We start from the raw sequence: 12,323 nt of genomic DNA, 5'->3' as shown, positions 1-12,323 counted from the left end.
CGGCGTGCCTGCCAAGTACCCGTTAAAATGAAATTAGACGAACGCTGCTGCATCTACTCTGCGCCGGAATCTTCTCCGAGGTGCTGCACGTCGCGCTGGTCAAGCAAAACAGGCAAGCAAGGGCAAAACCGCCATCATCGTCATCAACAACATCACATGAGGAAGTTATAGGCAGCGGGCCAAGTCTATTTTAATTCCACTGAAATTAACTCGCCTTACCAGAACGCGCCATGCAAAATGGCCTCTTGTTTTATAATAGGCAGAAATAAGCTCATTTCCCCCCAAATGGACACAGATTAATTCAATTCTGCAGAACGTATCAAATAGAAACCCAAACATTCATACAAATATTGATGCAAATTGGTCCCAATTGAGCATCGTCGCGGTGACCTTGGACGTCACCCGAAGCAGGACACCCCACAGTGCCGGGGTGACCCCTCCTGTCACCGCAGGTTTAATTAGGACACGCTCGTCCCACGTCCACACCGCTGAGCTAATAAAGAGACAGCAGAGAGGCAGCAAGTGAAATGGATGTCGAAGGGACAACCCTCCCCCCCCCAAAAAAAAAGTTACACCCTCCCAAGGTGCACAAATCCCGTATTGAGCTGGGACCAGTGGCCCTGCTGTTGTGTAAGACTTGATCCGATTTGACGAGAGAGAGAGAGAGAGAGAGAGGGGGACAGGGAGAGAGAGAGAGGGACACCGGTGGCCTTTGAGAAAGGTCGTGGGATCTGATAAAGAAATAAAAATAAATGCCACCGAGAGGGAAAAAGTGATCGGTCCCCCGGCAGAAACAATTCCAGAACCCCCCCCTCATGACGTGGACCCGAAACACGACGCAACATGCACGCAACTGTGTAACGTCTGTAATCACGTAATTACGTAACTACGTCGGCTTCCGAGTTCAGCTGCTAAAATAAAGAAAAAAGAAAAACCAAGAAGGCGACGAAGAGTTCGAAAGTAGCGGAGCCTCCTCACCGAAAACCGGCTTCAATCCAGCCAGCTCCTGCCGTAACGCGAAACTTTCGCAGCCTCCTGGGCGCCGACGTCCATCGTTTTCCTCCCGGCGACCTCCGGGCTCCGCGCCGTCACGCCGCTCCGCGGACGCGGCTCCGCGTGTCACGTCCTGCCCCGGCGGCGGCCGCCCCTCGACGCCCCGGCGGAGCCGTCATCCCCGCGGACCGCCCTCTCCGCGAAACTTTCGCCGCCGCCGCCGCTCCCGGATGCGGCGGCTCTCGCTCCCCCCTCCGCCGGAGGCTGCCGCGCAGGCAGGGAGAGTGGCGGCTCAGCGCGCCCTCTCCATCCCGGCGGCTGCGGCCACGCGTAAAAAGTACTACCAAAAAGACAACAACAACAACAAGAAGAAAGGATAACGACGAGAGTAAAAATCACGCGCGCCCACCCGACTCGCAGTAATAACACGCAAAACGCCAGGAAGCACGTCACGCAAAATAGCACGGGGTGGGAAGAAAAAAAAACCACGCACCGGCGCCATCTAGAGGACGAGTCGAGGAAGAGGCGCGGCGGGTTCCTGTCGCTGCGTGTTGCCAGGTCCGCCTTTTGTAAAACCTTTATTCTTCCCCGCCAGTGCGCTCCAGTTGTAACAACGCACGACCCACGCGTCTATAAACGAAATGTCACGCAAGCGCCGAAACTTTTCATCCGACCGCCGCCGGACGAGAAGTCGGCGACGCGGAAGCCGTAACAATGCTGCTCAACTCCGAGCGCCATCTTGCAACACGTTGGCCACCGGGCTTGAATTTAATAGCCCGACTGGGTGGTCTTGGTTATCTCAATGTCCCCGGCGACCCACTGATTTCTCCCATTCTTGTAATTAGCTCCCCGACTACAATACATTTGTTGCCCAGTTGGCATCCCAGACCTGGATTTCACACACCTCCGCGACTGGCGCCTTTTACACTCGAGATAAACGGTGGCCACGTCCACGTCACGTATTTAATGAGAACTAAACGGACCAGACCAAGCCGCATTGTCCGTTTTAATTGCATGTTTTGCACCAACGTTCCGCAATGTGTGTCGCTTTGCAACTGGCCACCAGCTGCCGATCACTGGCTGCATTCCAACATGCAAAATTAGACCAATAATTAGGCAGAAGGGGTTGACGCATCTCACGCTGTCTAATCACAGATGAAACAAACGAGGCAAACACAAGCAACGAATTCTATATTTATATTTTTATGTGTGGATGGTTCCATATGTGACACGCAGCACCCAGTGCACACAGCGAAATGTGGTACCTGCAAGGTAACACATGCCCCGAGGGAGCAGTGGGCAGCCATGAGAGGCGCCCTGGGAGCAGGGTGTGGGGACGGTGCTTTGCTCAGTGTCATCTCAGTGGCACCTTGGCAGTTTTGGATTCGAACCGGCGACCTTCAGTCTTCAGGTCCGTTTCCATTAATAGAGGACAAGCCCTCGGATGCATCCCACAATCCCTCGGTTGATGGCACTGAAGTCCAACTTCGAATATAATTCTGCACCTTCGTAAATTACAAGCAGAATGCTCTATGAAATGTTCACACGTCCACCCAACTCTATATAATCTACAACCGAAACACCAGCATGAATAACACACACTAAAGACAGTGCAGCAGGAAGTGAAAGAGAAGCATGGTTGTAGGGTGGAAGTGTGCGCTTAAGGCTGAGAGAAGAAGGCCCTCTCCACACTATTTGATAAATAAGATAAGATAAGATGATCCTTTATTGGTCCCACAAATGGGACATTTACATTGTTATGGCAGAAAGTGAATAGTACAACATAAGAGCAGCAAAAATGAATCTGTATAATATAAAAAGTTCACTATACAAATAAATAGTTTGGGAGAAACAGTGAAAAAGCAGTGGATGGGTAAATTAAAATATCTGTATAAACATAAATATATTTGTGAATGTCTGTATACATAAAATATATGTAAGCGTACATATGTACAGAGTGGATAAGTGTACATAACGGAAATAGTGTATTGGATGTGTCTGTTTTTTAGTGTATGTATGTGTGGTCAGCTGTTGTCTGACAGCGGTTGGCATGAAAGACCTCTGAAGGAGCTGCTCAGTGTTGACAGGGTCTCCTGCATGGGGTGGGAGATGTTGTCCAATAGGGATGACAGCTTAGCCACCATTCTCCTGTCACTCACCACCTCCACATGGTCCAAAGAGCATCCGAGAACAGATCTGGCCAGGTCAGTCGGTTCGGTCTCTTCCTAGTCCCCGCAGCGATGCTGCCTCCCCAGCAGACCACACCGCAAAAGATGGCTGAGGTCACAATAGGGTCATAAAAGGTCACCAAGAGTGGGCCGTTCACTCCAATAGACCTGAGCCTACGCAGCTACACCGTTTGATGTAGGTGGTAGTAGCCTAGTGGGTAACACACTTGCCTGTGAACCAGAAGACCCAGGTTCAAACCCCACTTACTACCATTGTGTCCCTGAGCAAGACACTTAACCTTAAGTTGCTCAAGGGAGACTGTCCCTGTAAATCCTGATTGAAAGTCGCTCTGGATAAGGGCATCTGATAAATGCTGTAAATGTAATGTAAATGATGCAGATGTCCTTCAGACTGGAGAGGGCGGGATTTTGGGTTGTGAAAGCTCAGGTGTCGTTGGCACATTTGGCACTGGCAACAGTCCTTTTTGCCAAATTGACCTACAGCAGAACAGACCTGAGGAATGTGAGCACTGTATTACAATTAAACTTGCGGCTGTGCAATTAAATCAAGCTGCTCTTTTCCAGAGCAAATCAAATCCCTTGTTTGCAGAGACTAGACGCTCCCTGAAGCAGCGTGATTCTGTTTGTTCTTGTTATTTTATCTACAATTTTATTATGCACTAAGCTGGTATTCTACCCTGAGGACCCACATCCCTTTTCTTCTGAGTTGTTGCTATTTTTTTAACCTTGATTAAAATGTCTTAAAAACGACAAATTTACTGTGGCCACTTAGCACAGACCTTTTCAATTACATTTAGGGCTCTTAGCAGATGCCCATACTCAGGCACTCAGGCTTACTTGTCTTGCTCAAACTTGTGAGTTTGCGGTCCTCCGGTTCATAGGTGAGTGTGTTACCCACTAGGCTACTACCATCATTCACCCAATTTTCACGTCAGTATACGAACTCGTACTGGTCTTAGAGCCGTTTATCAGATTTGCTTTTATCTCGTTAACCTTTTGAAAGTCTCTGGTCTTCAGGAAATGACCTTTTAATCCAACAAGAGTCCAAAGAAGATCTCATCCCACAGTAAGGCAGCCTCTTAATGCCATGGTCCACTCGTGCCACTAGGGAAGAGCTTCAATCTTTAAAAGCAGCCTCAAGCCGTACCATTTTATTTAGTTTGATTGTTTTATCACTGGGCCTCATGGTAGCGTAGCGTTTAGCAACAATGCCGCACACCTCCAAGGAGTGTGAGTTCAAATCCCGGCTTGGACCTTATTTGACCATAGATTGCATGCTCTTCCCGTGTCGGCACAGGTTTCCTCCAGGTTCTCCAGTTTCCTCCTGCCTCAAAGGCATGTGGAATTGGTGAATTAATGACATTTACAAATGTGAGGGTGTGGGTGAATGGTGTGAGTCGCCGCCCTGAGCTCCAGCAGTCACAACCCTGAATAACCGGATGATAAGCAGTAATGTAATATTCTTGGGGTGGAGGTTGTTTTTTATTTTATGAAGTAATTGTGGTATAACTTTTTTTTTTGGCATGAAAATTTCTATGTAAATGAAGTCATATTGGTCAAGCAATTAGTGGAGAGGCTCGGTAGGATTCCTTTTCATCTGCCATTAGGCAAAGTGAACACTTCTTCAGTGTGATTTTACGACGATCTATTTTTTTGGCTCTGGCCGCTAGGGGGCGCCGCGGGTGAGAGAAGCGCCTCAGTCAGCCCCACCGCTTACATTTACATTTACATTTGCATTTACATTTAAGGCATTTGGCAGACGCCCTTATCCAGAGCGACTTACAACGTGCTTTCAAGTTACCATCGATGAAGAGATCAATTCCGGTTCACTAGGACCCCAACTATGAATACATCTATTTTATTCACTCTGTTGTAGATTCTGTACTCAAGTTCGACAATAAGAAAAGTTACAAGTTAATCTAAATATTCTTTAAAGAGGAAGTTCTTGAGCTGTCGTTTGAAGGTGCTCAGTGACTGAGCTGTTCTGACCTCGAGGGGAAGTTCATTCCACCACCGAGGGGCCAAGACGGAGAAGAGTCTAGATGAATGTTTTCCTTTTACCTTCAGAGATGGAGGGAGCAGGCGAGCAGTACTGGAGGCTCGGAGTATACGAGGTGCAGTGCGGGGTGTAATAAGGGCTGTGAGGTAGGATGGTGCTACTCCATGTCTAGCTTTGTAGGCCAGCATCAGTACTTTGAATCTGATGCGTGCAGCTACTGGGAGCCAGTGGAGGGAACGTAGCAGAGGGGTGGTGTGGGAGAATTTGGGAAGGTTGAAGATCACCCTGCTCCCACGCTTGCCCCACACTGGGTGACTGTCACTGGATGGGCACCACTATCCTCGATCCTGAGTTGGTTTTGGAAAGTGAGAAAGATTAGGTATTGGCTTCAACCTGAAAATATAACTGCAAGCGGTGATTAACGGGCACTGACAATCCAACTATGCATGGTTTACACAACCTACTGTATCTTTGTGGCTAGTGTATGAGAATTTGTGTTTTGAGGTCCTTATTTCCTTATTCACTGCTCTCGTTGGAGGATGTAGGAACGTCTCCTCCTGGCTTCAGGCCAATCCTGGGTGGTAGTAGCACACTCACACTAGTGGGTAACACACTCGCCAATGAACCAGAAGACCCAGGTTCAAACCCCACTTAATACCATTGAGTCACTGAGCAAGACACTTAAACGTAAGTTGCCCCAGGGGGACTGTCCCTGTAACTACTGGTTGTAAGTCGCTCTGGATAAGGGCGTCTGATAATTAAATGTATTTGTATGATAACCAGGCTGTGGCTGTTTATCACGGCATCATTAACTTGAGCACCAAGATCAAGCTTTGCCATGACCTGCTGCTGAAATGGATGAGATTGGGACAGTTTGGTTTGTGTCACCACTCACTGTAACACATCTTGCATGAGTGTGCCGAATACATTGAAAAGGTATTGCTGGATGAATACTAAATATATGGTATGGTAACTATCGCTTTTTTTGCATATCAATATGAATAGACTAGAATCATGTGGAAGACAGCTCTATTTTTTTACTTTATGACCTCAAGTAACATTATTCTAAATACTGCCCATGTAGTCCTAACCCGATAACTAATGTCATATTGAATTAATGTCATGTAACAATGAAACATATTATATTTATTGTCATTCTTTTTAATCGACAGACATGCTGCGCACTGACCTCTCTGCGCTGCTGTCCTCTGACTGGAAAGGTCATCGCTTGTAAGGCAAAATCCTCTGCCTCATATTTCTCTCAGCACTTGGCATTCATATCCAAACCCTGCACCTTTAATTTCAGTAAATTCCTCAATTTAAAGTAATTATCATCTCACCTGACTAAATGAAGGAATGAAGAGAAGCACTGTTTTAAGTGATTTTAAGAACCTTGTTGGACCCTCTTGGATTAAATTTTGTTCTAATATGGACCCGAGCATATTTTACATAACAGCGACAGCGTTTTAATGTCAAATGAGTTTTTCCTCTTAAAGCCTCCTTGAGGAAGTGTCCAGTTTCCGGTCCCATTATTGCTGCTCTCCGTGACCACTAAAGGCAGATAATGTGAACTCCCTCAGGTCACTGCGGAATATCTCGGGCCTGGAGATTTCCACAGCGATAATTATAATAGCAGATTGAGGCTGCCGGGTCCATCGGAGTGGCCTCAGACAGCACAATTATTAGCATCAGTGCAGTGCTCAGAGATATGCATGCACCCCGAAATGTTCCAAGCGGCTGTGATTAATTGTCTCGATTAATTAAGATCCACAGAAGAAAAAAAAACATTCATCATGTTTATTAAGATTAATTGGAAGCATTACTGCCGCCTGTTTCCCCCCCCCCCCCCATCGGCTTAGCTTTTAATATCCCATTTAATCCAGCTTGTTAATAAGATGGTCCACATGCTCCTGTTTGCATCAGAAATCTTCTTGATGTCCATGGCAGGGCTACTGACCAGGCAGTGTGGCTGGTGCGGACCCCAAAATGCTCTTTAAAGGAAAAAAATACCGCTATTTACCGGTAGGGGGCAGCGTCGACTTTTCTCAAGCTGCATGGGGCAGTGCATAGATACATATATTGATTATCGAGAGCGTGTATATCACAGGATAGTACTTTCCTCTGGTGATGTCATTATTGCCTTTGTGGCCAAAGGTCTGATTGATAACATTTGAATTTATCTGTGTGTGTGGTGGTGTTGGTGTTTTTTTGTTTTTTTTTTACTCCCCTCTGTCTCACTATGCTGTGTGGTTGTGCCACAGAGGCCATTCTTATTCCCAGACAATTACATGGGATGATTGCAGAAGACTTTTTGTGTGCCTTCTATGCTTTTTAAAAATTCCTGTACTGATCTGTGATGATGTGTGGGTTTATCGTTGGTCTGTTTTACAGTCATTTGATGCAGACAACAGACGATTCCGCCCCACAGTTGATGACGCTCTGCACAGGGAATAGGAAGAGGTAATGCAAATCACATTCGTACACAGTCGCGCTGCGTCTCTGTATCCTTTTTCTTATCTCCATAAGGCTGTATGAATTTCATTCCAGAGTGTGAATATCAAAGCAGTCCTTCTGGTGAACACCCACAATCCACTGGGAGCGATCAATTCATCTAAGGGGATGACCAGCTTCTTGGAATTGGCTTGCTCGCAGACCATGGGTTCACAGATAACACGTGCACTAGTTGACATATTGCTTTAATATTTGCTTCTGGCACGTTTCAGACACAAGCTACATGGTATTGTGGACGAGATGTATATGCTGCCTGAGGCCACCTTCTTCTCCTGCATCCTCAGCAGTGATTGGCAGGTCCTTTTCTGTAAATGACGACCCACTGCTTAGGTCAAGAATAAAGGTCCAAGCTGCTTCATGCTTCTGCAGCTTGTGCATGTTACCACAGCTCTACTGAACTTGGGAAATAATAATCAAATCAGTGTGTCTACACCCCTCGTACGTCTTCAGTGGTTCAAATCACTCCCTGATGCACCTGAGCCTACCAATTGCACTTTGTGGTATATTTTATAATCCTCGACCTCATATTATACGTCCTTAATCAATACCCAGTGATGTATGCATTTATTGTTCACGTCACAGTGTACAGTATGTGACAAATAAACTGAGCTTGAACTCACAGACCAACTGCCATTCACAGGTTGCCAGATCCACAAGAAAACCAATATGTTGTGGGGCTTCCGCAAGCTGAGAAAAGGATTTTGCATGATTTTGTTGTTGTAGTTGTACGGCTTCTTTTCCTGTGCAGGACTTTTGTGATGGGAGTGATGCATGTGGTGATCGAGGCCCTGGACCATGCTGGCCATTCCCACTGTGTTTCAGGAACCACCCAGCACCAAATATCTTGCCAGCTACAGGACAGAGGTACTGAACTTATGCTTCCACACAGCCATTTTCACACATGCAAATGGCTGGTCTAAATGTATTGTAAACTTAGACATTCCATAAGTCCTTTTCATTCATTAGGAATAAACAAAAGGCTTTTTTCACCCTCTCTATGGACGATGCTCAAAGCATCACTTCAAGAACATTAAACCTTAGTGTATTCAGTTAGAACTTCATTTAATTAGTAATAACAACATCATTCACACATGGGTGAATTGGAAAAGTAAATCGCAAACGAAGTTATTCAGCACCTTGCTGCGGGGCTGTTTCTCAGCCAACTGTAAAATGCAATGGGAGAATGATAAATTGTGGGTAACACATACATTTACTTTGCAGATGATGGCGCTAATCTTCTGTTCAGTGCAGTTCAATGTAAGGCACTCTCATTGTCACAAATAAATTATTACAGAAAACAATTGCACATAGTTTGCAAAATATTAAACAGGGGGTTTATACGAGTTGGATTGATCTTACAGTTGCTATGCTTGTCAGTTGGTATGTAAATATCTTTGGAGGTGCTATAGATAAAACGTAATTGGCAAAGTTTAAAATAAGGTTGTAGTTGAACCCACATCTGCTGATGCACTAGATACTGTACTAGTGTGAGTTTGCTTATTTAAGCAATACAACTGTCAACTAAAATTATTGAAAACATTTCCTAATAATGAATGATGCTTTTAAAGTGACAGATGGGTATCACAGCATTCCGCTGGAACTCAAGACTAATTGTTGCTGATTATCTTCCTCTCTACATACATGCAAATATTCCATCATTAACAACCATTTCCATCTACTAGAGTCAATTACAACACGAACAACGTCAAGACTGGAGTCTAAATGTCCCTAAACATTTTATCTGCATGCTTTATCTGCATGTTATTGAGGTTACTCTATCTGCGTAATGTCAGCTAATGGCCCTTAACAAGGTGTATTGCAAGCAAAGCAAAGGGATGGAAATATAGGAGGAAGGAAGTAGATGCTTGTGTGTGATGATGGGTGTGTGACATACTGACAGGAGTGGGCTTAAATAATTTATAATGAGGACTTAGGGTGCATGGGAGCTGTCAATCACTCCTCCCATTTAAAATGTATTTTGGCAAAACATTAAAAGTTAATTTCAAACTAGAATGGCTGTGTGGGTAGTTAGTTCCACCTCTCCAAGGTCCAGTCAACTAGCAAGCAGGCCTTTCTTGTTTGATCTCTAGAAATCCTGACGACATACTCTGTGTGACTTTAGTGAACATACCCTGCGCACTACGTCCATGAATAAGTCAAAGCATCAAGGACATCCTGTGTGTAAAACTGCACAACTAACACTAGCTAGACAGCTGGGAGGGGATGTGTGGCCTCCTCGGCACTCTCTTGTTCACTTTCTTTTTCCAAGACCGTGGCAGCTGCACTGTCAAAATTTGACACGATTTTAGTGAACAAGCATATGTTGTTGCCTCACATGTGTATACCAAGAATCCCCCCAAAAAACAACGAAAAAAAAGCAACCCACAGCAGGTTCTGCTACTACACAGATGTCGACATGATCCACGCACAGACGCAGTGGATTAAGTCTTAGGTTTGACAATCAACCATGAATTACGCTGTGCATAGTCCAATAAGAATTAGTGTCCATCAAACTAATGAACAACTGGCTGTTTTTATTCTGGTCTGCTCCTAATGTCTGCTTTAAAGGCTCATTTTCATCCAAATTTTCTCAGCTTTTAGCTTTTTCAAGTTCAAGTTTATTGTCATTTCAGCTACATACGGGTTAGACGGTACACAGTCAAACGAATCAACTTTTCTCCTCCTGGTGCTACATATAACATGAAGACACAGTTATGGACTGGCTTAAAGTGCACGGACCACATGAACAGGACACAGACAGTGCAGTAATAACATTTCAGACAAACAAGACATGTAGAAGAAGACAGTCAGCATGAAAACCAATAAAATGAGTGTCAGGCAAGTAGAGGTGCCAAGTAAAAAAAATTATGCAAAACAGAACAGTGCAATAATATTACATTGTAAAGATGGAAGAGGTTGTGTGTGTGTGGGTCCAGTCCCTGAGTGTTCAGGTTTCTGATGGCCTGTGGTAGGAAGCTGTTGCACAATCCAGCAGTGAGGGCCATTCTATTTTTGCAACAAATTTTAGAATAGAATACTGCTATTTGTTAAACCCATTCATGGAGTTCTAGATGGTTCACACAAAGGGGACCTTGTCACTTTGGAATTTGGATGAAATTAGGCATCTTTGTTGCCTGAAACGGAAATGTCTGAAGTTGGCTGTGCCTGGATAAGAGGCGCAAGGACATGCTTTCCAAATCCTAGCCTAGGCCAGAAGCAGCAACTTCAAACCACCCTTATTATCCACTGTCAGTGGAGCTCCACAAAAGGCAATCTTAGTCGAAAACAGGAGCTTTCTCATTGCCAGACTGGATTGATGGAGAATTCCAGGCCAAGAACAGGCAACGGCTGCGGGCAGCTCACTGTTGACTGACCGCCGAGCTCCAAAGTCTATTTGTGCCATATCTGCACCAGCCCGCTGGCTTCTTTGTCCAGGTCGACTGCAGCGAAGTGAGGTTCCTGCTTCCTATTTCAAGTCTTGGACTCATTCCCTCACGGGTATTTTCTGCCAAGGTTCAGTAGACTCAAACACTCTTTTATGTATCCGGCCGAGGCCTTAGCAGTCATGTGTAGTGCCTCTCCAGAAGTGCCTGAGGACACAAAACAAAAGTTGATGGATGATTTGTGGTCGGTCCCGCTGTGAGTATCAGTTAATTTCATATGCCATTACTGGCTACAGAATGACTTTGAAAAAACAACAATAATAATAATAAAAGTAAATAAAAAAAAAAAAAAATATATATATATATATATATATACACACACCCTGTTAATAGTGTGTGAATGTGTGTGCAGGACTGAACCATTATTCTCAGAGGAACTGGAGTTGTGGAGGCACTTTCTGAGGAACAAGGTGGTGCTGAGCTGTGGCCAGGCCTTCAGATGGTTCTGCATCATATTCGAACAGGACAGCTGCCTGCGACTCGGTCAGAGCTCATCTCGTCTTTTTATGGGCCCTTCCTATTGAGGATACCATCTATTTTTTTTACCCTCCAGAAATTGTAAACCTAACTCTACCTGAACCCAAATATCAGTTCAGAAAAGAGAACCAAGCTTCTTCTCTCTCTGCGTATTGTATGTCACATGAATTCTGTGGACTCTCCCAGGCACATAGCTGATTAACAAGGAAGGAAGGAATTGAAGGATCAACAAGGAATACGAAAAAACATAACGGAAGATATGCTACAGAAACAAGCGTAGGGGAGTCCTGGAAAACGCAATCAACTGGACAGCCACGGCCTCACTGGACAACCGCAGCTCTCGGTGCGACTGTACATGCTAGCAATCCATAATCAGTGTTTCATAATCTCAAAGATGCCATCTTCAAGCGGGGAGCGCCTGAGAGGTGAGGAGAAAATAAGCACGTGTTCAACGCTCCTCCAAAGGGATTATTCTGTGTGTCTCACTAATTAGTCCACCAATTATTTCGGTGTTCTGGTTATTTACTTTACCTAACACTATAGTGCTGGGATTTTTCCATTCCCTCCACCTCTGCTCTCATTCCAACTTTTAGTCTTTCTTGCCATTCCAATTTCTCTCTCACACATACCCTACTTCACACCTCGCTCACAGTTATTCTCACTCCCGGTGAGGGTGGACTGTAGAGGTTAGTATGCTGGATCCCTGACCCG

At 45.1% G+C, this 12,323-nt stretch overlaps 2 long non-coding RNA genes across 2 annotated transcripts in view; one reads left to right on the top strand and one right to left on the bottom strand.

Moving 5' to 3' along the window:
• Positions 1-1,435, bottom strand: part of LOC114767281 (uncharacterized) — a 43,481-nt gene extending 42,046 nt beyond the window's left edge. The window contains exon 1 of the long non-coding RNA XR_003742914.1: positions 979-1,435. This is a non-coding gene — a long non-coding RNA (uncharacterized LOC114767281). The remainder of the gene's footprint in view (positions 1-978) is intronic.
• A 7,040-nt stretch (positions 1,436-8,475) lies between these two features.
• LOC114767461 (uncharacterized) lies at positions 8,476-11,953 on the top strand. The gene is made up of 3 exons (XR_003742939.1): positions 8,476-8,556; positions 8,914-8,949; positions 11,488-11,953. It is a non-coding gene; the product is annotated as an uncharacterized LOC114767461 (long non-coding RNA).
• Positions 11,954-12,323: the final 370 nt, after the last annotated feature.

The sequence above is a fragment of the Denticeps clupeoides genome, chromosome 17, assembly GCF_900700375.1.
Source record: "Denticeps clupeoides chromosome 17, fDenClu1.1, whole genome shotgun sequence".
Taxonomy (NCBI): Eukaryota; Metazoa; Chordata; class Actinopteri; order Clupeiformes; family Denticipitidae; genus Denticeps; species Denticeps clupeoides.
Note: the sequence above shows the minus strand (reverse complement) of the source record. Positions and strands in the feature narration are given on the sequence as shown.